The sequence below is a fragment of the Mesoplodon densirostris genome, chromosome 7 (genome assembly GCF_025265405.1).
Source record: "Mesoplodon densirostris isolate mMesDen1 chromosome 7, mMesDen1 primary haplotype, whole genome shotgun sequence".
NCBI lineage: Eukaryota > Metazoa > Chordata > Mammalia > Artiodactyla > Ziphiidae > Mesoplodon > Mesoplodon densirostris.
Window position 1 is genome coordinate 23,694,496 of NC_082667.1, and position 27,467 is coordinate 23,721,962.

General features: G+C 44.6%; 1 protein-coding gene across 1 annotated transcript in view; it reads right to left on the reverse strand.

Annotated features, from left to right (window-relative positions):
- Positions 1-5,395, reverse strand: part of PRR5L (proline rich 5 like) — a 74,469-nt gene extending 69,074 nt beyond the window's left edge. The window contains exon 1 of the mRNA XM_060104046.1: positions 5,221-5,395. The gene's annotated coding sequence lies outside the window, so the exon portion shown is untranslated. The remainder of the gene's footprint in view (positions 1-5,220) is intronic.
- Positions 5,396-27,467: the final 22,072 nt, after the last annotated feature.

Genomic DNA, 27,467 nt, shown 5'->3' on the forward strand with positions numbered 1-27,467 from the left:
GTGTCCAAAAGAACCAGCAAAGTTGAAGGAAGTTCTGTAAGAAATGAGAGAAGCAAGAAACTGGAGGTGCTGCTCGTGTTTGGTGATCAGCTAAAGTGAAACCAGAACACTGATGAGTGCCTGAGAGAAATCTCATACTTACACCCTAAAATTGAGGTGAGGGAAAGAGAATGAAAGCTTAGAGGTAAATATATGCTTTTTGTAACGTATGATTATATGCAAAATAAATTGTACAAATAATTATGAGAGGCTGTTTGGGCAGTGGCAGGGGTAGCTGTTGACCTGGCTTTTCCATAGGCCATGGTCAAGAGGGAGAGAGATCTTTTGGTGAGTTCCACTGCTCTCCAGAACCCTTCTGGGCACAGGCCACCATAAGCACAGCAGGGCTGGGAAGAGGGGGAGGCGAGGGAGGCATCTCTCTCAGGGCCCCGCTCTCGGTGCCTCACTTGCCTCACCTTAGTCCCAGCCCCAAAGCACACACACCACCCACTTTGATAAAGAACACTCATATTTTTGACTCAAAGCTTCCACACAGAGTAAAGGTGGCTGATTTTGATTCTAAGCCTAACTTTTTACTACAGAGAAAAAATAAGCGAGCCATACTCCACCCTGAAAGCCTAACATAGGTGTCTCTACATTTCTGACAAAGAACTCGGTTAACTGACTCGCTCTCCAGCCAGCCAGAGCTGGCTGAACCTGGCTATGAGCTTCTGCTTTTTAACCAAGCCAGTATATAATAATATCATTTATTATCCTGTTACAGAAATGTAATTTTTTTTTTTTTTTTTTTTTTTTTTTTGCGGTACGCGGGCCTCTCACCGTTGTGGCCTCTCCCGCTGCGGAGCACAGGCTCCGGATGCGCAGGCCCAGTGGCCATGGCTCACGGGCCCAGCTGCTCCGCGGCATGTGGGATCTTCCCGGACCGGGGCACAAACCCGTGTCCCCTGAATCGGCAGGCGGACTCTCAACCACTGCGCCACCAGGGAAGCCCCGAAATGTAATATTTTTTAAAGGGAGGAGGCAGAGAATGTCCTCCACACATTTGAAGAATATATAAAAAGCCCCCAAACTTCCAGAATATGTTAAAGCTGCAACTATCAGAGGGCCAAAAAAAAAAAAGAGAAAGAAAGAAAGTCAGCTTAAATTTAATAGACCGTTTAAATTCCTAGTTGATGGTAATTAGAGAGCAAGTAGTATTTCTTTAAACGGCTGCTAGACAGAGCTTAATCCAATTTAGATAATCACTAACCTTTGCTTTTTGTTTTCTTCCTCTTTCTCTCTCGCCTCTAAATGAAATCCAAGGATTGATCTACAAAGGCCATAAACTGGCAAAACGTAAGAAAAAAATAAAGAGAGAGATTGGGAGACTGTTACCTCAAAGAGCCAAGTCCAATTAAAATGGAAACAGGTCTCATGGACTCCCTAATTTATATCGACTATAACCTGGGGTTTCTAACAAGGCCTCTTCACAACAGAAGCCATGCCAAGGGAGGTGGCAGTACTTCCTCCCCCATTTTCCCCCGTCAGCACCTTGTCGGGCAGGCTAATCGCCAGGTCTTGGCCAGCAATGTGACAGCCATCCCCTGCCAGACCAATGCCAGTAATTCTTATATTCACAATACCTTCTGGGCCTCTTTCCTTCTTCCATGGGATAACTACTGTCAGAATTATCCAGACTGTCCCTTTAGTTCCTCCATTGTTCACCCAACTCCTGTGCCCTCATTGTAGTGCTACCACACTGCTCTGATCCAGAAACTTCCAGAAACTTCCATGTGAGCAAGTAGGACCTTCTTGAGTACTTGGGACCCTGGGGTCTTCATGGAAGGCCTTCAAGGGCAAATATCAAAATGAACTAGAAAGAACAAGGGGCTTTAGTTAATAGCTGTGTGACATCAGGAAAGTAATTAACCTCTCTCAGCCTTTATTTTTGCATCTTAAAATAGAGAAAAGAATAGTTACCTGCACAGTTGCTGGGAGGTTCAAATAACATTACCATGGCTGGACCTGGCTTACAGTTATTGCTCAGTAAATAAGTTGGCTCGTTTAACTGTACCAGTTTCAAGGTAAACCTTGCCTTGTATCTTCAGCCCCTGACAAAAGCGTAAATAACTCAAGTTCACCTCTGATGCCGCATTATTGCTTTGTATCATCTATGCTCCCAACCTCCTTCTTAGCTCCAAAGGGGAATCTTCCCTTGTAAAACAGTACCTTCTGCTTAACGGGGTACCACTGTCTCTGTTCCAAAATTACTAACCTCATTCCCCATACAAAGCCCACAAAATATTTTATTCCCAACTTTCAGCAACTGAAATATTAATTCCCACTGACTTGTTCACAAATGATACTTTCTATAAGCATTGCTTTTAGCAAGCATTTACATTTTGCACATACAGAGGCAACTCTAGGGAATAAACTTTCAATGATGAATGCTAAACACAGTAGGGATCTTTCATAGGGCCTCACACTCTATTTCTCAAATCAATTCTGTATTGGTCTAGCTCTGCAAGAAAGATGAACATGAAAAAGGCTACAATTCAAGAAAGATTTCAGTATATTTTACCTTGTACAAGGGCAATACAAAAGGAATGACCACAGCGGATTATACACATGCACACCTACAAATTCCCTAAGATAGAGAAATCATTAAGAAATCCACAAAGCCCTTACTGATTTCAATTTTCTACAGATGAATGGTCTAAATGTTGCACATACATTGTCGATGAACGAATTGAAGATTATGACATTAGCTCTGGATTTCCAGCATGAAATTTTCAGATAGCAGTGTGATAGTTTTCTAAAGACAAGACTGGGATTATTTTTTTCAGTTATTGAGCCACTCTGTGATATTATGTCACATTTAAAGAAAAAAGCCACCAAGTTAATCAACTATAAGATGATCTAATTAACAACTGAGGCCCTGAAAGGAAAGACATCTCCAGAACAGGCTGGCACTACAAGGCTGGAGTAACAGATCTGGAACCCATTCTCAGCTCCACCCCTGTGTGTGTTGCTTTGGACAAATTACTTAAGTTCTCTAAGCCTCAGCGGGCTTATCTATGTAATGGGAATATGATAGTACCTATTTCATCATTGTTTTGGTGCAGATTATATAATATTATCAGAGTCTGTTAATGCAAAGTTTAAGACATATTAAGACCACAATAGGCGCTTGCCCGCTCCCCTTTTTTAAAATAAAGGGAACACTTTTGTAATGTTCAAACACAGACCATTATTGAAATTTCACCCATTGAAATAAATACACATCCATGACCCTCTGGATCTGAAAGAAACGAGGTTTCCTCGAGAAACAATTTTGTCTAAACTAAGCCCTTGAGAAAGAACCCAGTCTAACAAGCCTATTTCTAATGCCTTTCTTTTTTACACTACTAATGGTTCTGGCTGTTAGAAGCTTCAGTAAAATATTGAAAGGACAATGGTTGGAGCTGAAAAAACGAAAGACAACTTTGTGGACTGACCAAGCATTGTTTCCCTTATCTGCTACATTCTACAGAAGCACTCTGAACAGCACCCTTGGTCAGATTCTTGGGCTGAATGCAACCAGAGAAGACCGGCCGGCCAGGTTCCCCCGAGAGGAGGGCTGCACTTTCCTCAGTCGCACTAGGAGCCTCATCAGGGGCTAAATTTAAAATGTGGCTAAATTAGTTTCTGCAAGTTCCACCTCTCCTCCTGACCCGCTTGCTGCTTCATGTTGTCAGTAACAGCGCCTTCCAGCCAGAGAGCAATTTACCAGAGCGCAGCACCGTGAAATATTGCAGCATGTAGGCCAGTGAAATGTCATGACTGCACCCACGGTGGCCACTAAAGGGAAGTAAAAAGGGCAGTCTCTGAGGCTTGATCAGCGAGCACCCTTTGATGGGGGAGGGGCAGGGGATGGAGACAATCTGGAGTTGGCGTCCTTGACTGCTTTGGTCCTTTGCAATGGGTCATTTGGATTTGCACGTATCGTCTGGGCAACAGGTCCAGAACTCTGCCCCGGCAGGGATGCCCGCAGACTCCGGCCCAGAACTATTTGCAAGCGAGTCTCCGGAGCAGACCTGCCGCTGAGCGGCCTCGCGTGAGCCTTCCGTCTTGTGGGGCGCATCGCAGTAATTGAAACCTTGCACTCCGGAGACTGTAGCGCGTCTATAAATACTCACCGCCTTACTGCTGACAAACAAAACGCGGGCTCCCGGCACCGCGGGGGAAGAGGCGGTGGCATGTGACCAAAGGCAGGTGGGCAGAACAAGGGGAAAACCCTGTTGCCAACCACAGAGGCACCCCACAGCCGATTCCTGAAGCACGGTTTGCAAGTAACACAACCTGGTCTGCCCTCGGACGGCCGCCCCTCGGAAAAGGGGCGGAAGGCTGGGGACAAGAGGGTGCGGGCTGCAGGGGCGGAGGCTCCAGGGCGCCCCCTGTGCGCGCAAGGAGGTCTGCGCGCGCACAGTAGGCGCACAGGGGAAAGCCTCTCCAAAAGGAGGTCTGGCGGGAAAGGTGAAGCAGAAGGGGGATGCCGCCAGCGAGGAGAGCCGCCCGCCACTCCGGGTCTCCGCAAGCTGCGCCCGGGCCCGCCCCAGTCGGCAGAGCGCGCAAGTCCAGCGGCGCTCGGGACAAAGCGGCTCACTTCTCTGGCCTCCCCTCCCACGCCTCTCTCCGGAAAAGGGGGAAATGGCAGGAAAAGATGGGGTGTTTCGGGGCGCTGAATCGCCCGCGCCCGAGTAGGGGCAGCTCTTTAGATTTGCCCCTCAGGCCAAAGAGGAGAACGAGAAAGACCGACAAGCAAACTTTCTTTTTCGATCTCCTGGCACAGCCTGGGTCCCAGGATCGGCGGCGTCCCGCGTTCCACCCCACAGCGATCCCTCGCCCACCCTAAGGTGTGGACGCTGGGCGCGTTTCCCGCCCCCCCCCGGGCCCCCCACGGTGGTCGCCAGCCCCTTCCTCTATACCCGCCTGCAGCGTCCGATCGGAGGATCCTTAACCACGCCGGGGCCCCCACCCGGTTGCCCCCAAATGTAACGCTTTCCCCAAGGCCCCTCCCCGTGCCCCGCCGGATTGTGCCCGGTGTGCCCGGCGATTTTGTTCTCGATCCCGTGCCACTGCTGAGCCTGACTCCAGCCCCTCCCGAGTCACCTCGAGTCACGCACACACGCAGCTCGCCTCCGCCCCAGACTCCGCGCGCCCAGGGAAAAGTTTCCGGTCTTCCCGAGAAAGTTTTCTCACCCGAGAGCAATGAGCGACCTGGATGGCTCTCGCCGCCGCGCTCTGCTCAGCCGCCTTCTCTCCCTCCTCTCCCGGCTCTGCCCTCCGCGGGGTCCGGTCCAGACTCAAGTCCTCTCCCGCGCGAGTCCACAAACGCGGCGGCGGCGGAGCTCCCGGAGCCGAGCTGGTGACACGTTTCCCTCCTCTCTCATCTTACGACCTCCTCCTCCCCCTCCTCCTCTTCCTCCTCCTCCCACTTTTCCTGTCCTGTGCTCATCGCTTCAGTTTCTCTCCAACAGCCCCCATCCCAGCCCCACCTCACCCCCTCCCACTTCTCCTCCTCAGCAGCAGCCCACACCTTGCTAGGGAGGGGGGCAGGGGAAAGGGGGCGCCTGCGCTTAGATCCAGTTCAACAATTTCAGGAAATCCAGCGTTTTAACTTGAAAAGCTGGGGAGGATGCAACAGGTCATGGGAGCTTGGCTCTGCGTTCCCCGCGCACAAGACGAGACTCCCCACCTACCTCCACCCCTACGAAGAGAAACTCTACCAAGAAGCCAAGGGAGTGATCTAGGGCGCACTAGAGGACTAGAGCCTGGGGCTTTTGTCGTTGCTTTAAGGAGCAGTCCTGAGGCTAATTCCAGGCGAAGTTGTTTTAAGTGCATCAATGAAAATATAATTCCAGTGAAGTCTCTCCCTTAGATTTGCAAAACTCTCTTAAAATTCCCCAATTCTCTTTCCAACGGAAGGTTTAGTGATTTGGAGTGTCCTTCAGAGTTTGAAACAGCAGAAAACCAACCAATCCCCAAATTAAAAACAATGAAAAATTATTTTCAAAACTTTTTTTTTTTTTTTTGCAGGTGTTAAGCATTTGATGCAGCTGTTTTCAGGACTCACTGGTTTGCATAATTTCACCCTATGGCTGAGCAGGAAATACTTTACAAATGCTGCCCGTTCACACATCACACTTAGGCTTTGAAACCACAGTGACATTTGCTGAAAAAAGATGTCTTTTTATGTCAAAACTGAGAAAAAAAATTCGTGTTTATTTTGATCACTGTGACCTTACAAAACCGATGTAAGGGTGGCTGGTCAGAGTGTGCCCAAGGAGGGTTTTGTGAAGCTCTGGGTGCCCCCCCACACCTTGTCCAGTGATATCAGATAAAGCTAAAGTATTCTCAACAAACCCCAGGATGATAGACTTTAAACCTCATCCCAAGAATCACAGACAATGAAAGGCATTGGACAAAGCACGTGCCTGGGAAAGAAATGCTTGAGAGGGCAGTGGTCAACGAGGAGACTTGGGAGATGCCTTGAAAAGCAGCTGTGCTGAGCATTTGAGAGCCAAAGCCTGGAGCCGGAAGGTCAAGGTTAGTCGACCACCATCTCTTACTAGTTGCATGATATTAGCCAACTTACTTAACCGCTACCCCTTAGTGTGCTCCTATGAAAATGGAGATAAAATTAGTAGCTAGCTGAGGGTTGTTATGAGGGTTTAATGAATTTCATTCAGAGAAAGTGCTTAGAATCTCTGCTGGGATTCAACAGATACTAAGCTATTATTATTACTATTATTATCCTGCAGGTCTGGGAAGTAGAAAGGGAGTCTTCCTTCAATGAGGCCTACCCTATTCAGTCTACTTAAAATTGCAGCTCACTCCTCCCTCCCAACCCCCTTCATTCAACTCTACTCTGTCTTTTTTCCATTGTATCTATCACCTTGTAACATTGTATGTGATTTACTTTCTAAAAAAAGTTATTGTCTCTCCCACCACCTCTTGCTTCTGCGCTAGAACATCAGCCCTACAAGAACGTGGATTTGCTCTGATATTACTCAAGATCCTAGGAGAGTTCCTGGCCTATAGTATCTCCCCAGTAAATATCGTATGAAAGAATACGTGAATAGATTTCATTTAGCACATTTATGCCATGCTGACTGCATGTGGTGGGTTGGGCTCTGTGCAATAAGAAAAAACTTAATCACCAGGCTATCCAAGGCTAAAAGTGGCTCCCTTACACTCCCTGTAAAGGGAAGTATTCACAATATAGGCGATGCCAGCTTGGTGGGGATGCCATAAAAGAATATTCAAGGATTGGAAGGGAGCTTTAAAGAGGTTAAGCTCTCTTCTAACCCTAAGGGTTGCTAATTTTGTGAACAGAATTTTCTTAAAATAAGAAAGAGCCAACATTTTGGTGCAAATCAGAGCTTTGCTCTAAGGACCAGTAATACCAATCAATATATTATACTTGTTACCACCCACATTTTTACCAAAATTCTAACTAAATATCAGTGGAACATTGTTTTTTCTTATTAAGAAATAGAATTTTATTTAGAAGAAACCAATACAGATCATGCTACTTAAATATTCATTTATGGAGGAGGAAATTCTAGTTCTTTATTAGATATATCAGGTACACAGCTTACCATGGCTACAGCCTCTGAAATGGAAATTGGCCCAATCAAGGTTCCTGCTGAAAGGGTAGGTCTTAGGCAGCCCCAGTGGTCACTGACCCAAATGCAGCCAAACTCTGTGATAAACTCTGAGAAACTCTGGCCTGAAAAGGTACATTGGGCCAATCAGATTCCATTTCAGGAATGTGAAAACACACACACACACACACACACACACACACACACATACCTAGTATCCAGAACAAAAGCTGATAGGTCATGACTTTATCTGAACTCTAGGTTCTAAAAACTGTCTGTAGACTAACTAGATATATATTAGATGTATACTGTTTGAACCCCATGGTGTCAACATTTTCTAAATTACTTGCCAACACGTAAAAAGCAGCAAACTTCATGCAAAACTGTGGATTTTCAGCTTGCCTTGAAAACTCTGGATGACCTGGCATTGTCCATGGTGCAGGCCTGCACAGCCACAATTAGTTGGTGTGACGGTGCTTCTTTCCTGTTAGACAGGGCATGCACTTAAGTTTGCCACAAGCCCAGCCACTCCCTACTCTCTACTTCTCTTGTTCCCAGCCTGCTTCACCCACTTCCCTGCCACCCAGATGCAGCTAGAAAAGGGGTGCTGGCATATAGTTGGAGGGGCAGGGGTGGGGGAGGGGGGCAGAGGTCTGAGTCAGCAGAAATTATGTAAGAGGATGGCATTGGTTCAAACCATTTTTCTCCCAGCAAGAGAACCCCTTTATAAACAAACTTTGCATGGAATTGCAGAATTTGCATACTACTGAGGGGAAGGAAGCTATGGGGTAGGTAGGGAGGCAAGTGGGCACAGGGAGCAGCAGAGGCCCTCACTAGGGCTGCCTTGGGATCAAAGCCACCATCCAGTTCTTGCTCTTCCAGAGGTCTGTTGTTCCTACTTTTCCTTTGTTCCCATGACAATGCCTACCCCTCCCAATCCATTACTCATTTCTACCCCCCAAAGCCTAATCAGACCAAGTTTAGGAAGGGTTAGATGATTTGTCTAAAATTATACACAAACAAGGAAGGACAGAGCAGGGACCCTTAATGCCAATTCAGGACTCTTGTTCTGTACTATACTCCCTCTTGGTCTCATTAACTGCTTTCCTCTCTAAATAATAATTAAAATTACTTCAATTTGCAGAAGCATAGCATGTAGTAGCTTAAGGGTCTGGTATATAATAGGTATGAAATAAATATCTGCTGAATTTAGGTACTTAAGCTCTGATCTCCAGTTCAGACCTCCTTCCATGACACCTCAAGGTCTCATATCGTATCATAAAAGTATTCCAATGAAGAAAAAAATCATCAAATCATTCCATAAGTTTTCTCCTCTTTATAGATAGAAAGCTAGAGGCCCAGAAAATCCAAGATCCTTTGCTAATGGCTGGTACAGAGCTGTGAGGAGCACAGGTAGGCGCCCAGGCGTATGCAGTTTCGAACACATAGTTTTTCAGGTCCTTGGAGCTCGGGTCATAAAATAAGTTAATGTAGTTACTCATGATCAATGCCAATCTAGATACAGAACTTGCATAAGCCCTCAATATATGTCCACAGCACTGCACCATCCATAAAAACAGGACCATTTGAAGACTAAGCTCAACATCTGATCTAACATTGGGCTATAAAATCAGTGACCTTTGGTATAGCAGGAGGACTTGACACACAAATGAAAACTCTTGCTCTCCTTCTGTCCTCTTTTTAACTTCCACAGTAAGAAAAACGGAGAACCCTGAAGTTTGTTTTCGGGAAGAATTTTGGATGATACAAAAAAAATTATTTTTGTTTGTTTCATTCTTTGTTTGATAGCAATTGGCTGTTTCTGGTGTGTTGAGGGTTTTTCTATCAATTTTATCTTTTAGTATTGGGAAGTGCCTCTCCATTCGAAAGGGGTTGGTATTTAATTCAGTCTGAATGTGTTTTGAGAATAACTTGAATGAGCAGATCTTAAAAGTGAAAAGAACTTTAGCAATCCTACGTGAAGTTTCCCCAGATAATCCAGATTTCAATTATTCCTTCCCACAATTCTAAGTCAGTCTGTTGGTCAACAAATATTGAACCATCACTTATTGGTGTCAGGTACTGGGGATGCCACAGTGAGCAAAAAAAGACAAAGTCCCTGCCATCAGGAGGCAGAAAACAAACAAGAAACGTGGAAACGAACACATAAAGGTAATTTCACATAATTTCAGGTACTGATCTGTGCTATGATGAGGATAAAATGGGGTATTAGAGTGATTGGAGGGAAGAAGAGAAATGCTTTATCTTTGGTTATCATGGATGACTCTCAGAGAAGGTAGCTTTGGAGCTGAGATTTAAATGATGACAAGAGGCAACCATAGGAACAGAAGAATGTTCCAAACAGAAGAAAAGGTCAGTGTAGAGGCCTTGAGTCAAGAAGAAGCCTATCAAGTTAGAGGGATAAAAAGAAGGGCAGTATGGTTGAAGCCTAGCAAACAGGTCCAAGAAATAGATCAGGGTCAGATCATATGGGACCTGGTAAGTCATGGTAAGAGTTGGGTCACAGTGGGAAGTTATTGGAGGGTTTTAGGTAGGAAGTAATGTGATCTGATTTCTGTATTAGAAAGATCCCTCTGGCTGATACGTGGTTCATCAACTAGGAAAAGGGCAAAAGTGAGGGCTGGCAGTCCCTTAAAGGAGGTGGCCACAATAGATCAAAGAAGAGATGATGATGCTTGAATTAGTTTGAAGCAATAATGTTTGTCAAACATTATAGAATTAAAGATGATGAGACTTTCTGATAGATTGGATGTGTGAAGTAAAGACAACCGTCATGGGTGATACTTCCATTTTTTTGTTTGAGCAATGGGGTAGATAGTGGTACCATTTACTGAGATGGCAAGGACAGGATGGAGAGTGAAGTTAGAAGGAGAATTAGTCGTTCTGCTTTAGCCATGTTATGTTTGATAATGCCTGAAGTGAGAGCCAAGCAGAGATGTTAAAGAGACATTGGAATATATGAGATGGCATTGAGGGCTGGAGAGAGAAATAGGAGACCTTTCAGTGTATATAGATGGTACTGAAAACCAAGGAACTAGGTATGATGCCTTGGACAGTATGAATGGAGAAGAGAAGCCGGGAAGAATAGAGGAGTCTAGTGATAGAGGAGGAACCAGCAGAATAGAAAGAAATTAGTTGCTAATGAGACAGGGAAATCCAAGGGAGTGTGATATAGAAGCTTCAAGAAGATATTCCAAGAAGGAAGGATTGATCGAGTATGTCCAGTGCTGTCAAAATGTCGAGTAAAATGAAAACAGAGAATAACATTTCTTTGGCAAAGTGTAGGTCATTGGTGACCTTGATAAGGGTCCTTTCAGGGGAGTGGTATGGAAGGAAATTCCATCAGAGTGGACTGGGAAGAGAAAGAGAATTGAAGAAATGGAGAAAGGGAATACTAACAACTTTTTCAAAGAGTTTTGCTATGAAGGGGAGCAGAGAAATGGGGCTGCACCTGAAGGGTGCATGGTCAAAAGAGAGTCTGCTGGTTTGATTGACGGTTTATTTTTAAATGGGTGATAAATAGCAAGGCATGTTTTAAAGGCTGATGAGAATTATCCAGTAGAGAGGGAAATTGATTTATATCCCTATACACATTTTGGTGGGAGGGGATAAGGAAATAAATTCTCTTGTTGAACACATTCTCCAAACGTGGCACCATTTAAACACATTTTAAATGCAATAAGTTGACTTGTTGAGACTATGACGAAAAGATGTTAGAGGAAACCATGTGGAAGTAAGATACTGACATGCACAGGGAAGGTTCTCACATCAGAGCTTCTGCATTTCACAGCTGCAAAAAACATCAGTCACTTAGACCACAGTGTGATTGGTATCTTTTAGAAGTTGTGCTATATGGCAGACTTAACCTTAAGATTGTTTGGGCTAGATCCTCTACCAACCAACCATTGGTGCAGACCCATGCCCATATTTTCTTTGCAGATTTAAGAATCTGACTACATACATCAACCCACTCACCACTGGCACCTCCAAAGATGCTGTCATTGTATTGCCCGATGCACCTCTCAGAAGGTCTTTTGCATCCAGAGGCAATGGAATACATTCATGGTAAACCATATACCACAGTTTTCATGTCACAGTGTAAAATCTGCACACACCCAATCCATCTCTGCACCTTCAGGCAGAACTGAATTAGAAAAATTCCAAATAATCGAAGTTGTTCCAAAAATATTTTTTTATTTCCCTCCATCATTGTAGCAGGCACTTGAGAATGCCTGCCCAGACCATACTCCCTTCTCTAAGAACCATCACACTCAGATTCTGCAGGATAGGGCAGCAGATCATCCTGTGACTTGTGACAGGTGATTGGTCCTGGGAGTAGGCAGATGAGCAGTGCCTATCAGACTGCCCTCTAAAAATTCAGACTAAGGTGCCCAGATACCATATAAGTCAGCTTCATACCTCGCACAGCAGGAGCTGGCTGCGTGTGCTCCTGGCTTCCTGGAAATGCTCACACCACTCTATGCCTTCAACATGAGAAGCCAGGGCTCAAGATCACCATTAATCCTCCAGACTGTCATCACCACATTTGGTCTTTCCATTCCCATTTCTGACCTGTCTCCCAGCCCTTCCCCATTCCCCAAAACGTTCTGTTGTGTGCTCTGGAACCCGTAGTCCATCATCAGCAAAATCCCCTTTATGTTCAACTTCTCTGAACATTTCATTAGCCCTTATGCCATAACCTGGTAGTTCTCAAGCATTTTGGTCCCAGGACCCCCCAAAAAAACTTTTGTTTGTGTGTGTTATATCTATCAAGACTTACTGGATTTGAAACATAACATTTAAATCAACTTATTAATTTAAAATAACTATAGTAAAACCGTCACGTATTTTATGAAAAATAACTTCACATATATGTATCGTTTTAAGCCACAGGAAGAATGACATTGTTTAACATTTCTGCAAATCTCTTTAACTTCCAGCTTAATGGAAGACAGCTGGATTATTCTAGCCACTTCTGCATTCAATCTCTTGTGTTATCACACATCACGTAACCTCTGGAAAATTCCACTGTAGACTTGTGAGAGAATGAGAGCAAAAAGGCAAATAATATCTTAGTGTTCCTATGAAAATAGTTTTTGACTTATGGATCTCTGACAGGGTCTTGGAGACTCCCTGGGGTTCCTGAACTACACTTTGAGAATCACTGTTCTAAATGAACACGGGTTCTCCCCTGAGGGCCTTCCCTCCTCCAAAGTCCTCTCTCAACTCGTGGAGTTTTTTCTCCCGCACTCGTCGTATCACTGAATTTTGAGGGACAGTAGTTGTCTTCCTTGTTCCTTATGCCACATCCAGACCACAGTCCCTCCTGAAAATTCCATCAAGCCATCAGATTATTCTACCCACTTTCCCTCCTTGTTGTGGCCATTGCAGTCTCGTGGGTTATCCTTCTCTTTCCTTGAAGCTTTCACTCCCAGTTCAAGGTCACTGTCTTAGGTACTGCTCTCAGTGCTTTCAATGTCCATTCGATGTCCGTTGAAGAATTATCTTGGTGATTTCAATATCCATACATAGAATCCTTCCAGTATCCTCAACGCTCAGTTCCTTGACCCCTGCTCCAATGACCTTGTCCTTCACTCTACCACAGCCACTCACTCTCTTGGTCAGCCTTGACCTTGTCATTTCCTATTGCCTGCCACTCTCTCCCACTCTCTAACTTTCCACTTCTCTCCCTCTAGTTCCCTGACTCCCATAATTCTTCAACTCCCTTCAACTTTTTCATGGCTCTCAACCCCTCAGGTCCTCACTTCCCTCCTCATTCAGATTAGATTCCTTTTTTTTTTTTTTTTTTTTTTTTTTTGCAGTATGTGAGCCTCTCACTGTTGTGGCCTCTCCCGTTGCGGAGCATAGGCTCCGGACCTGCAGGCTCAGCGGCCATGGCTCACGGGCCCAGCCGCTCCGTGGCACGTGGGATCTTCCCGGACTGGGGCACAAACCCGTGTCCCCTGCATCAGCAGGCGGACTCTCAACCACTGCGCCACCACGGAAGCCCAAGATTCCATTATTATATTAACTTCTTCACATACACCCTAGACTCCCTTGCCCCTTTCTCATTGCATTGCTTTGCTAAGCCATGGTTGTTCAATCCAATTCTCCTCTACTCAGTGCCTACATCAGTATAAACAGCTGGAGAAATACAGGCAACCGTGTGTTCACACCTACCACCCTCCTGGGCCCCTAATGCCACTCAGCACCTGCACCAAATGTCTCTAGTCTTTTCATGCTTCTACTGTCTCCCACATTCCAAAGTTTTCTTCCTCATCCTCACTCTCACCTGAGAACCTTCATTCCTTCTTTGCATGATAATACAAGAACATCTGATAACAATTTCAATAATGCTTTGGACAATGATTATGTCCCCCCAAATTCATATGTTGAACCTCTAGTTCCCAATGTGATGGTATTTGGAGGTGGGGCCTTTGGGAGTTAATTAAGGTTAAATGAGGTCATGACATTGGAGCCCTCATGAAAAAATGAATGCCTTTATAAAGAGAGAAAGAGACACAAAAGCCATATGTCTTTCTGTTTCTCTGTATTTCTCTGTCTCTCTCTCTCTCAAAAAAGAAAATCCATTGGGCTTCCCTGGTGGCGCAGGGGTTGAGAGTCTGCCTGCCAATGCAGGGGACACTGGTTCAAGCCCTGGTCTGGGAAGATCCCACATGCCGCGGAGCAACTGGGCCCGTAAGCCACAACTACTGAGCCTGCGCGTCTGGAGCCTGTGCTCCGCAACAAGAGAGGCCGCGACAGTGAGAGGCCCACGCACCGTGATGAAGAGTGGCCCCCGCTCGCCGCAACTAGAGAAAGCCCTCGCACGGAAGACCCAACACAGCCAAAACTAAACTTAATTAATTAAGTAATTAATTAATTTTAAAAAAGAGAGAGAGAAAATCCATGTGAACATACAGTAAGAAAGCAGCATCTGTAAGCTGTGAAGAGAGCCCTCACCAAGAATCAAATCTGCTGGTACCTTGATCTTGAACTTCCCAGTCTCTACAGCTGTGAGAAGATGGATGTCTGCTGTTTAAGCCCCCCAGTCTATGGTACTTATTACAGCAGCCTGAGCTGACTGACACACATACCACCACTGCTGTACCTATGCACCTGCTAGACTCTGTAGCCATATTCCGCCTCCCTCCTATTGCTGGAGATGGACTGCCAGTGCTGGATCTGAGGCTAAACCCTCCTTTGTGCCACTGATCCCATCCCCCCACATCTCCTAGCGGGGTGTTACTTCACTCCCACCCTTCCCATTTATGTAGAACAAAACAGCTTGAAAGATTCTTCCATATTCACTGTCCCTAATATTTTTTCTCTTTTTCTTTCTTTGACCCTCTCCAATCAGGCTTTCATCTTCTCCATTCTGCCGAAACTACTTGTCAACATTGTCCATGATCTCCATGTCACATAGGAACTCAAATACTTGTTGAAGGAATGAATGAATGAATGCTCAGAGAGTGAGGATCTCCCAACAGAAAAGTCACACATGTGTGTGCGTGTGCACAAACACACACACACACACGCACACACACGCACAGATAGAGGGGGAGGGGCAGAGAGAAGGAGAAGGACAGAGAGAGAGAGAACTCTTCGTGGCCCCAGCTCCCACAAAGCCTGGCTGGGCTTTATGTCTTCGAGACGCCTCTTTTATTTAAGAGTGGGATAGGGGAAAGGCTGTCCTTTGCAACACAGGTATCTTGACCAGAGCAGTCATCTCTTCTAGTATTGATATAACCCAAATCTTACCATCAAGAAATGCTTCCTTGTGGGGAAGAAGCCTAAACCTTGATTTAGACCTAGTAGCATTATTTCAGGGCAGTTCCTTAATCCATGAGAGTCTCAGTTGCAGACACAATCTGGTTTTCAGGGATTTTATAAAGTCTAAATGAAGTTTATGAGAGTTATGTGAAATATTTGGCATAGTGCTTGGCACACTGCAGTACATTTTTTTAGTAGCAATAGAAAAGTAACGAGGCATCATATTCAAAACAGAAGATCTTGTGTGTTTATCGTCTAAAGCGTTTGTTTCCCTAGATAAATAATCCCAATTCCTTTATGATAAAGCTTAGTATTGAGCTTGATTCCCAGTTTGATTCACATATATTTCAGCCTTTCTTTATTCTCTAATGTTTATTGTATTACTGCAATACAAATATACTCTTGTATTAAAAAATACTGTTGAGTATAAAGGAGACTTCAACAAGTGGTCCAAGAATATGGAAATAAAATGGTAATCCTAAAACGTGACATTCACATGCTCCCCACTTCAAAAATAGATAAAATAAAAATAAGGAGCAGAATCACATAAATATAACAGAAGGACATAAGATAGTAGTCTTCATTAGTTATATACAAAGACAAATGGAATAAGTAGGAGTGTGTTTATGCTTATTCATTCCTGTTGGGGTAGGGGAAGGGAAAGGAAGAGGGGAGGATAAGAAAGGGAAGAGTGTGGAAGAGGAGAAAGAAAAAGACAGGGGGAGAGAGATGGTTTTGGCCAGTGAAAGAGTTCTGGCCAGGAGAGTTCATCTAGGCTATAGTCAAGAGGCCTGATGAAAAAAATCCATCAAGGCAATCTATACCCCTTTCCTCAGAGTCAGTGCCCATCTCTCAAGTCTCTAACCACAAATTCAGTGTCCTGGGTACCACGATGCAGCCACAAGGTGTATCCCATGCAAAGTAAGCTTCTGGGGATTGACTCACGCTAACTAAATTCTCCAGAGCCTGATGTATAAACTAACATACTAATTAATATGTAACCAGTAATTTTGGTTTCTAGGACTCTGCCTAGAATCACATTGATAAATTTTCTTTTTCCTGCATTAGTAGAAAATTTATTCACTTTCCATTTTAATCTAAATCTTCCTCTGCACAATGGAATTCCCATTAAACCCTAAACATTGCATCCTATGCCACCCTCTTCCCTCCTCCCTCTCTTCTTCTTCCTTTCCTTCCTTCCTTCCTTCCTCCCTTCCTTCCCCCCCCCCCCACACACAAATGTGGAATCTACAATAACAACAGTTACAACTGACATTAATATTAATTGCAGACATACGATGTACTGGCACTGTGTCAGGTGCTTTGCAAGCAGTATCTCACACCTCAGACAACACTATGACATGGGTGCTACTATTACCCCCATTTTGCAGATGAAGAATTGAGGCTAAAATGAACGCTTTAGTCCTTTCCCAAGGTCACCCAGCTTGTCAGAAGTAGAAATAACCACAAATTACAAGGTTTTCTTTCCCACTGTAAGTTCTTCCCTACCCTGAGTCATCTCGACCTCCCAATTTAGGGAGAGGAAGTTACAGAGCTGTTTGGGGAAGATAAATATTCTCATCCAAACCACCAACTGTAGGGAGGTTTTCTGCTGGACATGGGAAAGGAGGAGAATTCTGCAGTAGGAGAAAGTGGGCAGAGCCCGGATGCCCTGTCCCTTTGGACAACTGTCCCTAGCAGCTGAGTCAAGGTGAGCCAAGCCAGCACATGGATGGCCGTGGCTCAGAGAGAACTCTCTGTTCATTCTCTGGCATTAAGTGGGGCAGTTCTGATCTGACATCACTCAACGCCTGTTCCACTTCTCCTAAATATGGTACTCATGTTACCAGAGTTTGGGTGTTTCAGCCTGGCTTTCATCAGTGAAGTCTAACTTAGGGCATTTCTCAAGCTCTCCTCTGAGGAAGAGTAAACCACAAGCTGTTGCTAGTGTTACTGGAAAAAGGTTCTTCACTCAAATAATTTTTGGATATATCGTGCACACAGTATCATAACATGCATCTGTATGTTAAGAACTTGGGGGCGGTCTGCAGGAAAGAAACATTCAGTAATGTAATTTCTTTTCATGGACTACTATTAAGAGTTAGGGATATAGTTTTCCACAGAACACCATTGGGAAAATGCTGTGCTAGACAGGAGAATTGCACGTCAGTCAAATTTGATTTGAAGAGGTCCCAGGACTAAATAAGGTCAACGGGAGTTCTTAACAGAATCTACTCAGCTGACTTTGCTTTCAGTTTTTTAATTTCTTGAATGACTAATCTGCGGATACTATCCAAATTTACAGGGAAAATGTCTCCTTCCTTCACTTTCCACTGCAGAAACCAAATGAGTAACCATCACAGTCATTCCCTCTGACCTGCCTATGCATCTCATCTGGGCTGGAGAAAAGAATAAGACCCAGCCACCTCCTTCATGAGAAAGGCTGTTGAGACCCGATGGAGATGTGATCAAGGGCATTTGATCGTAAATTAGAGCGAGCAGCCATATTTACTGAGAGCACACCAGGTACCGGGCCCAGGCTAGGCCCCCAGCAGACAGTGGGTGACCTGTTTAATTGTACAGCCTGCCTGTGATGCCTCACAGGCCTGTCCATTTGAGGAATACCCAGAACCTAGCACTGTACCTCCACTGAGTAGACACTCAATAAATATTTATTAAAGGAAGGAAGGGTGGGAGGAAGGAAACAAATTGAGGTTTGGAGATGCTAACTTGCCCAACATCACACCTCTAGCAAGCAGGGGAGCCAGGATTTAAATGCCAACTAGCTGAGCTCTCCCACCTCTGACAAACCGCCAAGCTTTGTGCTAACTAGTGCACAACCAGCTTTGAGGAGCTGGTGTGAGGCTCTGGCCACGTGTGCTCTGTACATTAGCTTTGGTGTTACTGTAGTTTATGCAATCAAAATTGCACTTTTTTGGGGAGTGCCTGGTAATAACAGCTAAAATTTATTGAGCACTTACTATGTACCACTTACTACACTGAGGACATGACACAGCTCATTCCCCATGACATCCTAAGAAGAAAGTACAATTATAAACCCATTTTACAGATGCGGAAACTGAGGAGCAGAGAGACTTAGATGACAATCTCTAATTAAGTGGTGGAGTCAGGATTTGAACTGAGGCAGTTTGACCCTCAAATCCCTGCTTTTAGCCTCTTTGCTACATCTATTCCCTCAGTCCAATGATAGGCATCCCAAGAGAAGGAAAAGACAGAGGCAAGTACCACCCACAGCTGGATAATTAAATATATTTATTTTATTAATTTAACCCTGAAAAATGTTTACATATTTCTAAGCACATCACCAGTATCAACTCATTTAATTCTTATAATACTGCAAAACAGTATGAGGCTGGTACTATTATTATTTCCATTTCATAGATGAGAAAACTGAGGCACAGAGAGTTTAGTAACTTACACAGCAAGTGGCAGAGCTGGGAGTCAAACCCAGGCAATCTGGATCCCTAGTCCTTAGGCTTAACCGCTACGGGGTGCTGCCCAATGCGAACAGGGAGATACCTCATTTAAAAGTGAAATACCCTCCCAAGACCGGTGGCTAAAATGATCTCGAAGAGGAACTCAGAGCCATCTGCAGTCCTGGAAGTTAAAGGGGGGCCAGGGAGCTTTAGTTTTCCTGGCTGAAAATGTTCCTGCTCATCCTACTAGAAATTAATAGCCGATTGTTTTTTGCATTCCTGCAGGAGGGGTGGGCCATTCTCCCTGGGCCCCCGCTGTTTCTGGAGGAGTAAGCTCTCAGCCAGCATCAGCCAGGTAAAGCCTGGTAGGTGAAGGGACCAAATCTCTTTGTCGAGAGAACCCAGCAGAGATGGGTCTGCTCCTGCTTTCTGCTGGTCTAGGAGCTGGGCCCCTTCCTCCTCTCTTTGCAGGAAACCTGCCTTGGGTCAGTTCACAGCCCTGCTGCACCTCTGACAGAGGGAACTGGGGGAAGGAAAGGATGAAAAAAAAGATGTGAGTCAGGTTATTTGTTAGGGGAAGGGGCAAAAGGTCTTCAAAGAAAGCATGAGAAGCTGCAAACACAGCATCTAAGACATGACATTGAACTATTAACAGTGAATCCTGCCTAGCTCAGTAAGTCTTCCCCCAGCTGTGCTGGACAAGCGTGAGCTCCGAGACAGGGTGGGAGTGATGTCTGTCCGGGCACAGGGCAGGGGCTCAATGAATATGTGCTGAATAACTTGTAACATGAATATAAGTGAACAGCCCCTTAAAACTTTGGGTTTTACTTTTCTCTGGTCCATAAATGTTTGCCTCCTTTTTCCGTTTACCAGTATGACTGAAGGGATGCTATATATAGTCTGGACCCCAGCCTCATTCCCAGCCACTCTTTCTTTTCGCCCACCCCACCCTATGCCAAGTCACACTAAGCTGCTTGCATTCTTGGAAAGGCAGGAGTGCATTCAGGTCAAGGGTTCAGGTGATGGAGACAAGCCAGATTTCAGCGCTCATCCAGCAACATACCACTGTGAACTTGGGCACGTTACTTAACCTCTCTGGGCCTGGAGCCCTGTTCTCCTGCTCCCCCTTATAAATTCCCACTTCCCCCTCCAGGGGCCAGGGCAAGATTGTGCTTCTCCTCCCCACAGGGCGGCCTGCCCAGCACTTTGCACACCCTTCCCTCAGCATTGACCTCAGTGTGTTGCTGGGATCAGTTCTCCTGCTTGGCTTGAGGCTGCTTTCTGAAACCTTTGATGCTAAAACTCTCAATTCTAATGACATTTATTATTTGGTCTAATTATAAATCCTGGTGCTGCTGTCAGGACAAATAGGGCCACCTGAAGTTCTGTCTGGGCAAGCCATTGATATAATCAATCAGTGCCTTGATCACATTGCCATGATGTTTTTATTTGGTCTAATTATAAAATATGTTTTAAAATATACAAGTTTATATAAAACAAAAGTCATCTTTAATCCTACCATTACCACCTGGTAAACTCCTATACAAAAATTTATAGAACCCAGTTGGGGCCATTTTGTATATTCATTTATTCTTTCTTTCATTTATTCTCTCAACAAATGTTGCTGGCACCTCTTCTGCCAAGATCCAACAATAAGCAAGAGAGACAAAGGCCCTGCCCTCATGGAGCTGACATCTTATTGGGGAAAAGAGGCAAACATACACATTTTCACTCTTCACAACCATCCAACGCGTGAGAATGAGAGTGGAAAAGGCAAATAAAGTAAGATTATTATCCTCCTCATCGTCATCATTATTAGTATTATTAAAATAGTTTTGAACTCATGCACCCCGCGAAGAGGTCTCAAGCAACTAAGACCAGCTACATAATTTGCAGTGCAAACTGAAAATGGCTGGGGGTGGGGTGTGTCTCTTGTTCAAAAGTTACTTAGAATTTCAAGACAGCCACAGCACAGCATTAAACAGAGCACCAGCCCTTCTGATCAGGGGGCCCTGAATGACTGCACAGGTCCTGAGCGCTACTTCAAAGGTTCCTGGACCACACTTTGAGAACTGCTAGTGCAGAATATGACCTGCATCTTGCATCAAGTGGCTGACTTAGGGCCACAAGTATACACCAAAACTCTATAGAGGTAGCAGTCTGCCTGTGTGTGTGTGTGTGTGTTGTTTGAGCTTCTGGATCACCAGGCATAAGTGTTCTTGATCACTTGTGCACGTTTTCCCCTTGGGTGCCTTCCACATAATCTGCCCTGTTCAGTCTATTACACACACACAGATACACACACACACACACACACACACACACACACACCCCTCTAGCTGCAAGTTTGCACCCCTTGTGTTCCAAATGGCTGCACACCCGATATTCAGATATTCATCATAGTTTCCTGTTTTGTGTTTTTATTGTGGTTGCAGGCTTTGATCAGCCGAACTGATGTCTACCGTCACCATTTTCCTGTTTGGTGCCTAACACACAGTAGGCGCTCTATGCTTTTGCTGAGTTGAATTTTATAATTCCAGTGGCTGGGGGGATATTCTAATTACTAACTGCTGTTAACAACTGACGGTTGGCAACACAAATGCAGCAATTGGTCCTCCCTCCCGAGAACCAGGCTCTTTGGGATATCAGCAACCCCATGACCAATGGGTGGACTTGTGCATTCAAATGATGATACATCATTTTCCTGAAACAAGTGAGCAATATTACCTGATGTTCCTGAGGCTCAGATATGTATATAGCTAATAAAGGGCCTAAGTTTTTATAGTATTTAGAAGGATGCCCTTAGATTCCTGGTAAAAAAATTAGTCTATTTTAATGAACATTATACACGTTTATAAATAAAATACAGAGCCATTTACAATTCTGGTCAAATCACCTCTCTCTCCAGCACAGAGGGAAGGGACTGTGACCTCTCTCTCACTCTAAGACAAAAATCAAACAATAGAGGTATTAATCCTTCACCTAAAATAGACCTTCTTCTACTCATATGAGAAGTTAGTACTGCTGTAAGTGCAAAGGACCCAGGACCTTGAGTTCAAATCTGCCACTTTACAGGATGGGGAAATTGAGGCTCAGAGATAAGAAGTGACTTTTTTGTCCAAGATCACAGAGCTGTTTAATAGCAGCTCTGGGACACACACCCAGCTCTCCAAACAGTTAGATAATGGACCATCCACACCAGAATAATGTGGGCTTTCAGGACAGTGTGGGTCCAGATTACTGAAAATTTAACCACTGCTTCATCCGGGATAATTAACAAGTAAAGCCTGAAATATCTTTCCCAAATCCAGCTGGACGTCAAACCCTCCACTAGTGCCCTGAGTACCACCCCTTTCCCAATGTTCGTTTGAAACATCTTTCCACCATTTTCAGCATCTTTATCCTCTTCCCTTCCACTGGCCCCTTTTCCTTCCCTCCAATGTGTATTTATTGCCTTGGGGAGAAGAAAAAACAAGACTTCATAAGGCTAGCTGCCCCTCGTAGTTATAGTTCTATTTCTTTCTAGGTTGTTACTGCCCAACTCCTGCAAGTGATATATACATCGCAGCCTCCCTTTTCTCACCTCCCTTGACTCCTGTAAGCCCTCGCAGTCTGGCTGCCATCCCAGCGCTTAACAGAAACCAAGGGTCAATGATGTGCTTGTCCTAAATCAAATGTCTTTGACTTGGTCGTAATTCTCCTTGACGTCAATGACCATGCTTCCCTAATAGTGATAGTCGTCGTGATAAAACAGAAGCTTTTATACTTAAGAATAGGTCAGGTCTTAAAAAGCCATTTGTAAGTTCAGTATTTAAAAGGGCTTTGGAGCCAGACTGCCTCGTTCATCTCTTGCTTGCACAATCGACTAGCAGGATGCCTGGTGCCACAGCTTCCATAGTGATAAACTGGGAACATAACAGTACCCAGCTCACAGAGTTTGGGTGAAAGTCCATGGAACATGTTTAGAACACTGTCGGGCACATATTACTTGCTCAATAAATGAGCTGCTATTGTCGGTATAATATTTGTAAATCTAAGATGACCGAGAGGAGTTTACGTTTGCAATATCCATTCACATACCCACCAAATGGAAGCATTGGTTGACGCTGTGACATTTCTGTTTCTCCTTGCTGTTGTCATACATCTTTCTCGGGTATATTTCCTTAAAACAGATCAATTTGGAAATCTGTAGAGGCAATTGACACTCCTTCCCCAGATGGTCTCCGTAAGTATCTTAGAGATCTATGGGATCCATACCCCAATCACCCAAGGTTCATTTTAATGAGGAACAGACTCATATGATCTTTAAATTTATGGAACACCCAGGCTTGCAACAAAAAATCTCCAAGTGGGCTTCCCTGGTGGCTCAGTGGTTAAGAATCTGCCTGCCAATGCAGGGGACACGGGTTCGAGCCCTGGTCCGGGAAGATCCCACATGCCACGGAGCAACTAAGCTTGTGTGCCACAACTACTGAGCCTGCGCTCTAGAGCCCACGAGCCACAACTACTGAAGCCCGTGCGCCTAGAGCCCGTGCTCCGCAACAAGAGAAGCCACCGCGATGAGAAGCCCATGCACCACAACCAAGAGTAAACCCCGCTCTCCGCAACTAGAGAAAGCCCGCGTGCAGCAACGAAGACCCAATGCAGTCAAAAATAAATAAACTAAATAAATGTATTAAAAAAAATCCAAAAATCTCCAAGCAACGCTTTCCACTTCTGCAAGCTAAGCCCTTGCATCTTCCATTGCCTAGCCGGCTTCTAAATTTGCATGAGGCTTCTGGGGTTCAAGCTCTGCTCCAGCCTCCTAATTGAGATTTTGTTTCTATTTTGCTCTTCATTTTTTTCTTGCTTCAGTCTGATAACTGTAGAGTACGTGACTCAACATTTTCCACATACTATATGATCCCCTCTTTATTCTATGTGTTGATGATTTGATGATGATGACAAGGATGGAAGATATTTCTTGAGTGCTTATTATGTGCCCAGCTCGGTTCTCAGCACTTTAAATGCATCATTGTCCCCCCATCCCCACTTCACCTCAAATGCACATGTAGAATTCTTTTTCTCACTTTCAATTTTTAAAAATGGCTTCTACTTTCATTTCCATTATGAGTGAATCTCGAAGTAGCATGTTTAACACTCCCTGCTTTTGTGCATATAGGAAATAAAAGATTTAGTAATATTCATAAGACACCTCAAAACCAAGGACACATACAACCAACAAGCCATAAATAAGGGACAATCAAAAGACTGAAACTAAAGTAACTGCCCCGTTGACTCCCTCCTCTCTTTGGTGGCAGTGGATATGTTTTTGACCAGAGCACGACTTTGTTCCTAAGTATAAACTAAGCTGAAAGATGATTAGAGAAGCTTCTGTAGGATTGTTGAGTGTTTACCAAGTCCCAGGCTCTGTGCTAAGAGCTTTACACACATTATCTTCTTGAATCTTCAAAACAATCAAGAACTGAGTATCGTTAGTGTCTCCATTCTACAGATAAGGACACTGAGGTTAAGAAGATAATTTGCCCAAGTCATATTCGGCCAAGATTCAGACACAGATGCATCTGCCTTCAAAGCCCATGCTCTCAGCAGCTCATTTCCTAGGCTGACTTCTGCAGCAGTATGTTCTCCAAGTTTTCCCAGAGAGATAAAAACACCTGACTGCCAATGTCTTTTCTGCTTTCTCTCCCTTCTCCCATTCCCCGTGGGACTCTTCAAGTCCTGGAGGAGATCATTCACTTTCACGTTATCACCAATCTTGACTATAAACATTTTAAAGTCATCTCATTCACTCCTATCTCTCTAAAGACTTCCATAACTCCTGGCACGTAGTACATAACCAATATATATTTGTTGAATAATTCAACAAATCACCTTTCTAAAGATTATTTGAAAAATGGTAATCATTTTTTTTGTTGTTTTTTTTTTGTTTGTTTTTTTGCAGTACGCGGGCCTCTCACTGTTGTGGCCTCTCCCACTGCAGAGCATAGGCTCCGGACGCGCAGGCTCAGCAGCCATGGCTCACGGGCCCAGCCGCTCCACGGCATGTGGGATCCTCCCGGACCGAGGCACGAACCCGTGTCCCCTGCATCGGCAGGCGGACTCTCAACCACTGCGCCATCAGGGAAGCCGGAAAAATGGTAATCATTTTATTCTTGAGGAATGATCTAAGAGCTTCAACCTTTAAGATTTTATGAGTTTGGGCCCATGCGATGTTGGAGTTCATTGTAAGCACATTGATGCAAAGCATTGGTTCTCAACCCTGGGTGATTTTATACCCTCATCTCCACCATGCTGGGGACTTTTAGCAGCGTCAGAAACATTTTTAATTCTCACGACTGGTGGTGGGGGCAAGGGAAGAGGACGCCAATGGCATCTAGTGGTAAGGATGCCTTTAAACATCCTACAATACACAGGAGAGTCGCCCCTGATAAAGAACACAATCTGGCCCAAAATGTCAATAGTGCTGAGGTTGAGAAAACTGATATAAGGGTTTGTTCTTCCTAAAGCTGGTGTCCTGGTGTCTGAGATGGGGCAGGGATGTATAAACCCTCTGTTTATCTGAGTGCCAAGTACCGTAATCCGGGGTCAGTATTGCCCTCTTATTTGAATGGAAGGAACAGGGAAAAATTGGGGATCCAGTTTGAGGATCCAGAGATGTAACTCCTGTTCCTAAAACCTGGAACTAACATGATTTAGTGCCATAGACAAGGGACTGGGCTCAACTTTTCATCTGTAAAAGGGGTGTGGATGGGGGTGACCCCTTTTTGCTCTAAAATCCTCAGGTTTTAACACATTTTGAAAGTTGAACTTTTCTTTCTTTTTTAATGTATCCTTCTGATTTCACATCCAATCCTAGGTCAAGTTTTATGTTTACTTATAAGACACGCCTGCAATTTTCTCCTTTCACTTCTCTGTACCTCCCCTTTCCCACCACACACACCCACTTCCTCTACCCAGACCCTCACTGTCACCACCTGGATTACAGGATGAAATTCCTAATCGACCTCCTTCTCTCCAGGCTAAATCCTCAAGAGATTCAGGAGCTTGACCTGGAGGCCCTGTATCCCCTAATCTGTGACATAAGGCATGTTTTCTCCCCTCTTCATTTTCTCTCCACCTTCCCTGGAGAACAGCTGATGCTTCAGAATCCTTCTTCATGGAAGTTTCCCCCAAGTCAGCAGAATTGCCTCTTCTTTGCCCTTTCTGTCTAAAAGCAGGGCATAAATTTCCCTGGAGAAAGGTGCTGTCCTGGTACCAAGAAGAAAAGAACATTCTTATTACCTGAGATGGGGAGTTGAGGCGAAATGAGCCTGCACAAATAAACATTATTAAAATAACCCTTATCGTCCCATATATTCCCTAGTCACTTTCCCATAATTTACCACCCCTAGAAGCCCAAACCCCTTTCCTTTGTCTAGTCACTTCTCCACAATTTATCCCCCTTTGTTAAAATGGTATCTAACCCCCAAATCTAACTGCTTCTTGAGATTTCCACTTCTTTTCTATGAAGCCCCCCATGCCACATAAAAATATTAATATCAAATAAAATTTGTATGCTTTTCTCCTGTTACTCTGTCATTTGTCAGCTTAATTCACAGTCCTGAGTCTCAGAACCTAAGAGGGTAGAGGAAAAGGTTTTCTTCCCCTACAAAGGCAAAATTATTAGAAAACTACTGACCACAGCTATTTCTACACAATGAGCACATTGAGGGGCACTGTCCATTGTTCCAGTGGTGGGGGAGTGGGGAGGATCTTCTGTTTAGAAAACCATGGTGATGAGCCTTTAGTTATAAAAAGTTATCCGGGGCTTCTCTGCTGGCTCAGTGGTTAAGAATCTGCCTGCCAGTGCAGGGGACACGGGTTCGAGCCCTGGTCCGGGAAGATCCCACATGCCGTGGAGCAGCTAAGCCCGTGAGCCACAGCTACTGAGCCTGCGCTCTAGAGACCACGAGCCACAAGTACTGAAGCCTGCATGCCTAGGTCCCGTGCTCCACAACAAAAGAAGCCACCGCCATGAGAAGCCTGCGCACCGCAACGAAGAGTAGCCCCCGCTTGCCACAACTAGAGAAAGACTGTGCGGAGCAACAAAGACTCAAAGCAGCTAAATAAATAAATAAATAAATAAAAATTTAAAAAACTTATCTGGCTCTGACTGGAATGAGGAAGCAGAAATAAAGGAAGCTAAAAGTGTTCTCCAGAATAAGGTAACAAGATTTCTCTGTTTTTCCCTTGAAGCCTGAGCCATAGGGATATTGGAGGGGCTCAAGAGTCATATAACAGAAGGAAATGAAAGCAGTTGCTCTTCAGAGTGAAGGTGGGTACAGGCCCCAGCAACAGAGAAACTGACCAGGTCAAAGACAGAGATGACCTAGATGCTATGTTAAATAACATTGCTATGTTATTTAATAACTGGTTATCTAGTGGTTACTCTGTGCTAGGCAAGGTTCTAAGCACCTTACAAGTATTAAGTCATTTAATCCTTATGGCAATTCCACTTGTATTATTTATTATCACTATTTTATAGATGAGGACACTGAGGCACAGAGAAGTTAAGTGACTCACTTCACATCACACAACTGGTGGGAGGCACAGCTGGGATTTGAAC